The sequence below is a fragment of the Arachis stenosperma genome, chromosome 9, assembly GCF_014773155.1.
Source record: "Arachis stenosperma cultivar V10309 chromosome 9, arast.V10309.gnm1.PFL2, whole genome shotgun sequence".
Taxonomy (NCBI): domain Eukaryota; kingdom Viridiplantae; phylum Streptophyta; class Magnoliopsida; order Fabales; family Fabaceae; genus Arachis; species Arachis stenosperma.
In genome coordinates this window covers 40,144,040-40,152,695 of record NC_080385.1, presented here as the reverse complement: position 1 = coordinate 40,152,695, position 8,656 = coordinate 40,144,040, and the positions used below count along the sequence as shown (strand labels likewise).

At 40.0% G+C, this 8,656-nt stretch overlaps 1 non-coding gene across 1 annotated transcript; it reads right to left on the bottom strand.

Annotated features, from left to right (window-relative positions):
* Positions 1-7,050: 7,050 nt before the first annotated feature.
* Positions 7,051-7,158, bottom strand: LOC130953096 (small nucleolar RNA R71). Its single transcript, XR_009075270.1, has one exon. It is a non-coding gene; the product is annotated as a small nucleolar RNA R71 (small nucleolar RNA).
* Between the last annotated feature and the right edge of the window lie 1,498 nt (positions 7,159-8,656).

Below are 8,656 nucleotides of genomic sequence, written 5' to 3'. Positions count from 1 at the left end.
ATTTTGTGGTAATGGTCTGCATGTTCTTTGGTTAAGAACCTCTATTGACTCCAAAGATTCTTTGGAGTATTCTCTTTCTTACCTCTTGAATTGGTTTGTTTTCCCTTGGGAGCCATGGTCTTGATGAGTTTTAGCTTAGTGATCACGGAAAAGCACACCAAACTTAGAGGTTTGCTTGTCCTCAAGCAAAAGAAAGGAAAGGGGAGAGAGAGGAGGAGAAGCAAATTCGAATGGTGAAGAGAGGGGGATGGCCGAATGTGTATTTATAAGGGAGGGGGAGGATTTCGAAAGTTTTGAAAGAGATTTGAGAAGATATGGAAAGAATTTGAGAAAATACTTGAGTTTTTGAAGAAGATTTGGAAAGGATTTGAAAAAGATTTGAGAAAAAATTTAGAAAAATGTTGGATCTTTGAAATTTGAGGGTGAATGATGAAAATTTGTAACATGTTTATGTAGAAAATTATGGGTCAAAACATGAAAGTGTGAAAAAAATTGAAGTGGAAAACAAAATCTCCTTCCCCTGCCTTTCTGGTGTTAAACGCCCAGAATGGTATCCATTCTGGCGTTTAACGCCCAATTGTTGGCCATTATGGGCGTTTAACGCCCAGCCAGGCACTCTGACTGGCGTTAAACACCAGAAACCCCTTTATCACTGGGCGTTTTGCTGAACACCCAGGATGCTACAATTCTGGCGTTAAACACCCAGAATGGTGCCCATTCTGGCGTTTAACGCCCAAAATGGTGCCTTTACTGGCGTTAAACGCCCAGAATGGTATCCATTCTGGCGTTTAACGCCCAGAGTGCCCTTTACTGGCATTTTCTTGCCAGCAAGCTCCTTTTCTCTGCTTTTTTTACTGAATCCTTCTGTAACTCTGTGAATTCCTTCAATTTTGATGATCAACCTTGAAGAATATATATCAAACTTTATTAAGTAAAGCAAATGACCTGCTAATGACTGGGTTGCCTCCCAGCAAGTGCTTCTTTATTGTCTTTAGCTGGACCTTTACTGCGACTCATTCAAGCCACAAATTTGAGCATTCCTGCTCAAAATTGCTTTCAAGATAATGTTTGATCCTCTGTCCATTAACAATGAACTTTTTGTCAGAATCAATATCCTAAAACTCAACATATCCATATGGTGACACTCCTGTAATCACATACGGGCCCATCCACCGGGATTTCAATTTTCCTGGGAAGAGTCTGAGCCAAGAGTTGAAGAGCAGAACTTTTTGTCCTGGCTCAAAGACTCTGGATGACAACTTCTTGTCATGCCATTTTTTTTCCTTTTCCTTATAAATTTTTGCATTTTCAAAGGCACTGAGTCTGAATTCCTCTAGCTCATTTAGCTGGAGCAATCTTTTTTCACCAGCTAACTTAGCATCCAGGTTTAGGAATCTGGTTGCCTAGTAGGCTTTATGTTCCAGTTCCACGGGCAGATGACAGGCCTTGCCATACACAAGTTGGTATGGAGAGGTTCCTATAGGAGTCTTGAATGCTGTTCTATATACCCACAGAGCATCATCCAAGCTCTTTGCCCAGTCCTTTCTATGGGTAATCACAGTCCGTTTCAGGATTCTTTTTAGTTCTCTATTAGAGACCTCAACTTGCCCATTTGTTTATGGATGATACAGAGTTGCTACTTTGTGGCTAATTCCATATCGGACCATAGCAGAGTACAGCTGTTTATTGCAGAAATGAGTGCCTCGTCACTGATTAGTACTCTGGGAACACCAAACCTGCTGAAGATGTATTTCTGAAGGAATTTCAGCACGGTCTTAGTATCATTAGTGGGTGTGGCAATTGCTTCTACCCATTTAGATACATAGTCCACTGCCACCAGAATATAAGTGTTTGAGTATAATGGTGGGAAAGGACCCATGAAGTCAATACCCCATACATCAAACAATTCAATCTCTAAGATCCCTTGTTGAGGCATGGCGTACCCATGAGGCAAGTTACCAGCTCTTTGGCAACTGTCACAGTTACGCACAAACTCTCGGGCATCTCTATAGAGAGTAGGCCAGTAGAAGCCACATTGGAGGACCTTAGTGGCTGTTCGCTCACTTCCGAAATATCTCCCATACTGTGATCCATGGCAATGCCATAGGATCTTTTGTGCTTCTTCTCTAGGTACACATCTGCAGATCATTCCGTCTGCACATCTCTTAAAGAGATATGACTCATCCCATAGGTAGTACTTGGCATCGGAAATTAATTTTTTTCTTTGCACCCTACTATACTCCTGGGGTATGAACCTCACAGCTTTATAATTTGCAATGTCTGCAAACCATGGAGCTTCCTGAATGGCAAAGAGTTGCTCATCTGGAAAGGTTTCAGAGATCTCAGTAGAAGGGAGGGACGCCCCAGCTACTGGTTCTATTCGGGACAGATGATCAGCTACCTGGTTCTCTGTCCCTTTTCTGTCTCTTATTTCTATATCAAACTCTTGCAGAAGTGATGAGCGGATAATTTATACGCTTTTTGGCATTGTTTTTATATAGTTTTTAGTAAGTTTAAGCTACTTTTAGGGATGTTTTCCTTAGTTTTTATGTTAAATTCACATTTCTGGACTTTACTATGAGTTTGTGTGTTTTTCTGTGATTTCAGGTAAATTCTGACTGAAATTGAGGGATTTGAGCAAAACTCTGAAAAAGGCTGACAAAAGGACTGCTGATGCTGTTGGAATCTGACCTCCCTGCACTCGAAATGGATTTTCTGGAGCTACAGACCTCCAAATGGCGCGCTCTCAACGGCGTTGGAAAGTAGACATCCAGGGCTTTCCAGCAATATATAATAGTCCATACTTTGTTCGAAGAATGACGACGCAAATTGGCGTTGAACGCCAAGTACACGCTCCTTTCTGGAGTTAAACGCCAGAAAAACGTCATTATCCGGAGTTGAACGCCCAAAGCACATCATAACTCGAAATTCAACTCCAAGAGAAGCCTCAGCTCGTGGATAGATCAAGCTCAGCCCAAGCACACACCAAGTGGGCCCCGGAAGTGGATTTATGCATCAATTACTTACTCATGTAAACCCTAGGAGCTAGTTTATTATAAATAGGATGAATTATTGATGTATTAGACATCTTTGGTCTCAGTTTTGTTTTATTCTTCATCCTAAGAGACTATTGATCACGTTTTAGGGGGCTGGCCATTCGGCCATGCCTGACCCTCTTTCACTTATGTATTTTCAACGGTGGAGTTTCTGCACACCATAGATTAAGGGTGTGGAGCTCTGCTGTACCTCAAAGATTAATGAAGTTCTATTTTCTTTTATTCAAATCTCTATCTTATTCTTATTCCAAGATATTCATTCGTACCTGATGAGCGGATAATTTGTACGCTTTTTGGCATTGTTTTTAGTATGTTTTTAGTAGTTTTAGTTGAGTTCTTAGTATATTTTTATTAGTTTTTAGTTAAAATTCACTTTTCTGGACTTTATTATGAGTTTGTGTGTTTTTCTGTGATTTCAGGTATTTTCTGGCTGAAATTGAGGGACCTGAGCAAAAATCTGATTCAGAGACTGAAAAGGACTGCAGATGCTGTTGGATTCTGACCTCCCTGCACTCGAAGTGGATTTTCTGGAGCTACAGAAGCTCAATTGGCGCGCTCTCAACGGCGTTGGAAAGTAGACATCCTGGGCTTTCCAGCAATATATAATAGTCCATACTTTGCCCAAGATTTGATGGCCCAAACCGGCGTTCAAAGTCACCTACAGAAATTCCAGCGTTAAACGCCGGAACTGGCATAAAACTTGGAGTTAAACGCCCAAACTGGCATGAAAGCTGGCGTTTAACTCCAGAAAACGTCTCTACACGAAAATGCTTCATTGCTCAGCCCAAGCACACACCAAGTGGGCCCGGAAGTGGATTTTTATGTCATTTACTCATCTTTGTACACCCTAGGCTACTAGTTTTCTATAAGTAGGACCTTTTACTATTGTATTAGACATCTTGGTCCTTCTGGTTCCCTCTCTGGGGCAGAAACCAATGATCACTTTTGTTCTTATGTATTTTCAACGGTGGAGTTTCTACACACCATAGATTAAGGTGTGGAGCTCTGCTGTACCTCGAGTATTAATGCAATTACTATTGTTCTTCCATTCAATTCCGCTTGTTCTTTTACCAAGATATCACTTGTTCTTCAACATGATGAAGGTGATGATTGACGCCCATCACCATTCTCACCCATGAACAAGGAGACTGATAACCATTCTTGTTCTACAAGCATCTGAGACTTAGTGAATATCTCTTGGATTCCTGATTGCATGATGCATGGTTGATCGCCTGACAACCGAGTGCTCGCCTGACAAACGAGCCAGCCATTCCGTGAGATCAGAGTCTTCGTGGTATAGGCAAGAACTGATGGCAGCATTCAAGAGAATCCGGAAGGTCTAACCTTGTCTGTGGTATTCTGAGTAGGATTCAATGATTGAATGACTGTGACGTGCTTCAAACCTGTAACCTACTGGGCGTTAGTGACAGACGCAAAAGAGTGATTCTATTCCGGTAGGGGAGGGAACCAAACCGGTGATTGGCAGTACTGTGACAGAGTGCGTGCATTAGCTTTCACTGCGCGGATGGGAGGTAGCTGCTGACAACAGTGAGACCCTACATGAGCTTGCCATGGAAGGGAGTAAGGAGGATTGGATGAAGACAGTAAGAAAGCAGAGAGACGGAAGGGAAGGCATCTTCATACGCTTGTCTGAAGCTCTTACACCAATGATATACATAAGTATCTCTATCTTTATCTTTTATGTTATTTTCGTTCATCACCATACCCATTTGAGTCTGCCTGACTGAGATTTACAAGATGACCATAGCTTGCTTCATACCACCAATCTCCGTGGGATCGACCCTTACTCACGTAAGGTATTACTTGGACGACCCAGTGCACTTGCTGGTTAGTTGTGCGAAGTTGTAGTGATCACAATTTCGTGCACCAAGTTTTTGGCGCCGTTGCCGGGGATTGTTCTTGTGTATGGACAACTGACGGTTCATCTTGTTGCTTAGATTAGGTATTATTTTTCTTCAGAATTCTTAAGAATGAATTCTAGTGTTTCAAGGTGATGTTCTTATCATCACCAAAGCTGATTGATCATCATCAATTTAGCTCTTGAATGCAATGTCCTGCTGAAGCTTAGCCGGCCATGTCTAATTCCTTTAGACTAAAGCTTTAGACTAACATTGCATGATTCCTGGAATTCTCATTAAGAATTTTGATACCTTTATTTTTCTTTTCACCTAATTTTCGGAAAAAACCAAAAAAAAATTACAAATCATAAAAAACCAAAAATATTTCTTGTTTGAGTCTAGAGTCTCATTTTAAGTTTGGTGTCAATTGCATGTTTCTGTTCTTATTGCATTTTTCGAATTTGCATGTGTCTTCATTAATCTTCAAGTTGTTCTTGATGATTTCTGTTTTGATCTTTGAATTCTATTGACTTGAGTGTTTTGTTGTTTCTCATATATACAAACTGCTAAGTTTGGTGTCTTGCATGCATTGTTATTTGATTTTAGTTGCATTTTGATTATTTCTTATTATTAAAAATCCAAAAATATTTTTTATTTGAGTCTTTTCAAGTCAATGATACAAAGAATTGAAGATTCAGAACATGCTGCAGAGAAATTATACAGAAAAAGCTGAGCATTCAAAAATGCCCAGTGAAGAAGGCAGACTGGCGTTTAAACGCCAGCCAGGGTGCCTGGCTGGGCGTTTAACGCCCAAAAGGGTAGTAGTTTGGGCGTTAAACGCCAGAATGTGCACCATTCTGGGCGTTTAACGCCAGGATGGCAAAGGGGGAAGATTTTGTTTTCAAAATCAATTTTTTTCAAGTTTTCAAAGTTTTTCAAAATCAAATCTTTTTCAAATCATATCTTTTCAATCAAATATTTTCAAAATCAATTTCTTTCCTTTTTCAAAGATACTTACTAACAATTAATGATTTGATTGAACATTTTTTGCCTTTTCTGTTGAGGAAGGTTTTATGTTTGAATCTATCTTTTCTTGTTAGGCAAGTCATTAATTTTTAAATCATATCTTTTTAAATTGTTTTCAAATCAAATCTTTTAAAATTGTTTTCAAATCATATCTTTTAAAATTGTTTTCAAATCATATCTTTTCAATCATATTTTTTTAAAAAAAACCATAATTTTTCAATCACATCTTTTTCAAAATAAGTTTTCAATCATATCTTTTTTATTTCTAATTTCAAATCTTTTTCAAAATCACTTAATTCTTTTCTATTCTTAGTTTTTGAGAATCAATTAGTGTTTTTCAAAATGTTTTCAAAATTTTTTTTACTTAATTTTCGAAAATTACTTCTCCTCTTCTCACATCCTTCTGTTTATGGACTAACACTATTCCTTAATACAAAATTCGAACTTCATCTTCTTTAATAAGTTCGAATTTTCTACCTCTGTCTTTCATTTTTCTTCCTCTGACACCTCAAGGAATCTCTATACTGTGACATAGAGGATTCCATATTTTCTTGTTCTCTTCTCTTTCATATGAGCAGGAACAAAGACAAAGGCATTCTTGTTGAAGCTGACCCTGAACCTGAGAGGACCTTGAAGCGAAAGCTAAGAGAAGCTAAGGCACAACTCTCTGTTGAGGACCTGACCGAATTCTTCAAGAAGAAGAACCCATGACAGACGAAAATAATACAATGCCAACAATGCAAGGAAGGTGCTGGGTGACTTTACTGCACCTACTCCCAACTTCTATGGGAAGCATCTCTATCCCTGCCATTGGAGCAAACAAACTTTGAGCTTAAGCCTCAATTAGTTTCTCTAATGGAACAGAATTGCAAGTTCCATGGACTTCCAATGGAAGATCCTCATCAGTTCTTAGCTGAATTCTTGCAAATCTGTGACACAGTCAAGACTAATGGGGTTGACCCTGAGGTCTATAGACTGATGCTATTCCCTTTTGCTGTAAGAGACAGAGCTAGAATATGGTTGGATTCTCAACCTAAAGAAAGCCTGGACTCTTGGGAAAAGCTAGTCAATGCCTTCTTGGCAAAGTTCTTTCCACCACAAGATGGAGTAAGCTTAGAGTGGAAGTCCAAACCTTCAGACAGAAGGATGGAGAATCCCTCTATGAAGCTTGGGAAAGATACAAACAATTAATCAGAAGATGTCCCTCAGACATGCTTTCTGAATGGAGCATCATAGGTATTTTCTATGATGGTCTCTCAGAACTATCCAAGATGTCTTTGGATAGCTCTGCTGGAGGATCTCTTCATCTGAAGAAGACGCCTGCAGAAGCTCAAGAATTGATTGAAATGGTTGCAAATAACCAATTCATGTACACTTCTGAAAGAAATCCTGTGAACAATGGGACTAGTCAGAAGAAAGGAGTTCTTGAGATTGACACTCTGAACGCCATTTTGGCTCAGAATAAATATTGACTCAACAAGTCAATCTGATTCTCAAAGTCTGTCTGGAATGCAAAATGCACCAAACAGTACTAAGGAGGCTTCATCTGAGGAAGAAGCTTATGATCTTGAAACCCTTCATGGAAGAGGTGAATTACCTAGGAGAACCCTATGGTAACCCTATAACTCTTCATGGAGAAATCACCCAAATCTCTCATGGAAGAATCAAGAGAGACCTCAACAAGGTTTCAATAACAATAATGGTGGAAGAAACAGGTTTAGCAATAGCAAGCCTTTTCCATCATCTTCTCAGCAACAGACAGAGAGTTCTAAGCAGAATACCTCTGACTTAGCAACCATGGTCTCTGATCTAATAAAAACCACTCAAAGTTTCATGACTGAAACAAGGTCTTCCATTAGGAATTTGGAAGCACAAGTGGGATAGCTGAGCAAGAAAATTACTGAACTCCCTCCAAGCACTCTTCCAAGCAATACAGAAGAAAATCCAAAAGGAGAGTGCAAAGCCATAACCATGGCCGAATCTAGAGAGGGAAGAGAGGAAGTGGACGCCACTGAGGAAGGCCTCAATGGGCGTGCACTAGCCTCCAAAGAGTTCCCTAATGAGGAACCATGGGAATCTGAGGCTCAAAATGAGACCATAGAGATTCCATTGGATTTACTTCTGTCTTTCATGAGCTCTGATGATTATTCTTCCTCTGAAGAGGATGAGTATGTCACTGAAGAGCAAGTTGCTAAATACCTTGGAGCAATCATGAAGCTAAATGACAAGTTATTTGGAAATGAGACTTGGGAGGATGAACCTCCTTTGCTCACCAAAGAACTGGATGGCTTGTCTAGGCAGAAATTACCTCAAAAGAGACAGGATCCTGGGAAGTTTTCCATACCTTGTACCATAGGCACCATGACCTTCAAGAAGGCTCTGTGTGACTTAGGGTCAAGTGTAAACCTCATGCCTCTCTCAGTAATGGAGAAGCTAAGGATCTTTGAGGTACAAGCTGCAAAAATCTCACTAGAGATGGCAGACAACTCAAGAAAACAAGCTCATGGACTTGTAGAGAATGTTTTGGTGAAGATTGAAGACCATTACATCCCTACTGATTTCATAGTCCTAGAGACTGGGAAGTGCATGGATGAATCCATCATCCTTGGCAGACCCTTCCTAGCCACAGCAAAGGCTGTGATTGATGTTGATAGAGGAGAGTTGATCATTCAAGTGAATGGAGAATCCTTGGTGTTTAAGGCCCAAGGACACCCC